The sequence below is a fragment of the Panthera uncia genome, assembly GCF_023721935.1.
Source record: "Panthera uncia isolate 11264 chromosome C1 unlocalized genomic scaffold, Puncia_PCG_1.0 HiC_scaffold_4, whole genome shotgun sequence".
Lineage (NCBI taxonomy): Eukaryota > Metazoa > Chordata > Mammalia > Carnivora > Felidae > Panthera > Panthera uncia.
The window spans coordinates 67,990,138-67,993,257 of record NW_026057585.1 but is presented as its reverse complement, the minus strand read 5'-3'; the positions used below and the strand labels follow the sequence as shown (position 1 = coordinate 67,993,257).

The 3,120-nt window shown below is 35.7% G+C and overlaps 1 protein-coding gene across 7 annotated transcripts in view; it reads right to left on the bottom strand.

Annotated features, from left to right (window-relative positions):
• The window catches only part of STIL (STIL centriolar assembly protein), a 63,805-nt gene that overhangs the window by 16,248 nt on the left and 44,437 nt on the right, over positions 1 to 3,120 (bottom strand). The gene's annotated exons all lie outside the window — the stretch shown is intronic.

The following is a 3,120-nucleotide window of genomic DNA, read 5'->3' as shown; positions in this document are numbered from 1 at the left end:
GAGCCCGGAGCCCGGAGCCCGGAGCCCGGAGCCCGGAGCCCGGAGCCTGCTTTGGATTCTGTGTCTCCCTCTCTCTCTGCCCCTCCCCCGCTCGCACTCTGCCTCTGTCAAAAATGAATAAACGTTAAAAAACATTAAAAAAAAATGTAGATGGAATGAGGAAAATACAAAATCATCAGTAATTAATATTGGTGTATTAATTACACCTCTGTCTCAAAAATAAATAAATGTTAAAAAAAAAATTAAAAAAAAAAAAAGATACAATTCTACATTTGGTTTGTTTTTCTCAAATATAATTTGATTAAGAAGTCTGAGATCCTAAAGAAGGAATAATACAATAAAAATACAAGGCACAAATTTTTTTTTTTTTAAATATTAGAGATTATTTTTTTTATAGGTTTTTTTTTTTTTTTTTTTTTTTAACGTTTATTTACTTTTGAGACAGAGAGACAGAGCATGAACAGGGGAGGGTCAGAGAGAGGGAGACACAGAATCTGAAACAGGCTCCAGGCTCTGAGCTGTCAGCACAGAGCCCGACGCGGGGCTCGAACTCACAGACCGTGAGATCATGACCTGAGCCAAAGTCGGCCGCTTAACCGACTGAGCCACCCAGGCGCCCCACAAGGCACAAATATTTTAACAAATAATAAAATTTACAAATAGAGATTATTATAATCACCATTTGGCTTCTCAGACACAAAGACACATTGTTCTTAAAACCAGAAAGGAGCTCTCCAAGTCACCCACTCCATCCCTTCCTCAAGATAAAAGTACATTTAAACCAGTAAAGACACCAGTGAATTTATCCTAGACTTAAAAGAACTTCGGTGTAATTATGTTGTATAATTTCCTTTAGTATTCAAATCTGGTGTAATTAATTAATTAAATACCGAGAATTAAATCTTAAAAAAAAAATTTTTTTTTAGTATAGTTGACACACAATGTTATATTAGTCTCATGTATTATTAGTTTCAGTATATTAGTTTCAGGTAAATCTTATACACAGAAAAAAAGCACATGTTTAAAAACCTTAAGTGGGAGAACTATTTGCAAATTATGCATCTGATGAGGGGTTCATATCTAAAATACATAAAGAACTCTAACTCAACAACAAAAAATCAACCGAATTAAAATGGGCAAAGGGCATTTCTCCTCAAAGATGATATAAAATGGCCCACAGGTATATGAAGAGATGCTCAACATCAGTAATCATGAGAGAAAAGTGCAAGTCAAAAACAATAAGATATTACCTCACACCCATTAAGACTACCACTATCAAAAAAAACTCCAGAAAATAACAAGTGCAAGTGTTGGCCAACAAAACCCTTCGCACTGTTGACAGGTCTGTAAAATGGTTGCATCCACAATGAAAAACAGTATGGAGGTTCCTCAAAAAATTAAAAGTACAACTACCTTGTGATCCGACAATCTCACTTTTGGGAATATATCCAGGTGGATCGAAAACAGGGTCTCAAAGAGATGTTTGTATACCTATGTTCACAACAGCATTATTCACAATAGCCAAAAGGTAGAAGTAACCCAAATGTTCATCGATGTGTGAATGGATAAACACAATGTGGTATATACATACAATGGAATATCACTCAGTTTTAGAAAGAAGGAAATCCTGTCACATGCTACAACATAAGTGAAACTTGAGGACATTATGAAAAGTCAAATAAGGCACTCATAAAAAGACAGATGCTGTATGATTCCACCTATACAAGGAATCTAGAGTAGTCAAATTCAGAGAAATAGAAAGTAGAATGATGATGACTACCAGGTGCTGAGGCGGGAGGAGAAAGGGGAGTTGTTCTTTAACGGATATAGAGTTTTGGCTTTACAAGACGAAAAAGGTCTGGAGATCTGTCTTACAACAATGTAAACATACGTAATACTACCCAACCTTTAAACATTAAGATGGTAAATTTTATGTAAACGTATTTTTTAGCAAAACAACAAATACCTTAAATGATTTCTTAAAACAAATACAATTTCTTATTCTGCCAATCAAAGCTCTCCAAAATTTGGTAGCCAATTTGGCTTTTCAGCCAATTTCTCACAATGTCCCCTGTTTTACTTCTAAACAAAATGGATAACTAATAATACTCTAAATTCAGCCCATACATTTTAAGTCCCCAGCGCAGTAGTTCTCAATCTTGGCAACACAGCAATATTACTTGTATTAAGTAATAAATAAGTAAGTTTTTAAAAACACAACTGTTTGGCCCGCACCCTTCAGAGACGCTGAACTGGTGAAGGGCCCAGATATCTATCTGTACTTTCAAATGCCACGGCCTCAAGAATTATTGCTTGAATGCATCTATGTTGGCACACTCTTGTCAAACCCTTATCTGCTCTTGAAGGGTCATCTTAAAAGTCTGCTTCCTCTAAAACCCTAACTGGATATGTTCTCTTGCTTCTTTTAGCCACCATTAGCACTTCCTTTTATCTTTTATGTCACATATATTCTCATTTATGATACAGTCATCTGTGTGTTCATCATACTTTGGGCAAATTTTTTAATCCGGGCCTCGGTTTCCTCATCCATGAAAAGGGAAAAATGATATCCACTTCCCTGGGTTGAAAAAAATGACACAGGATTAAAGGAGATACAAAGTGCCTAGCACAGTACCAGACAATCATAGTGGGCGAATCATAAGTGTTAGTTCTCTTTATCTCTTGTTGCTTTCCCCTTATTCCCCAAACATCAGATTGAACCTTTTTCTTCAACCATGTTAACTAATTTCACTTTAGTGAAAACACCAAACCTCTTAAATGTAGAAGCAGAAATCTAGTCTTTATAGAGATTTTATGGCTTTTTGGGAAATTACTTGTTCTGAGCAGGATTTTTATCATCCAAACAGTTGCAAAGCACTTTATTTTTATGGAGAGTCCATGTCAGTTACTGAGTTTGCCTTACTCCATCTTTAGCTAGATGATAAAAGTAATTAGGCACTAAGGCACTGTTCTAAGTGCTTTACATATATTAACTTATTTAATCCTTACAACAACCCTATGAGATAGGTGCTTTTATTCTCTCCATTTACAGATGAGAAAACTGAGTCATCCATAAATTATGAAACCTGCCTACAGTCACACTGCTGTGATTCAAATCCA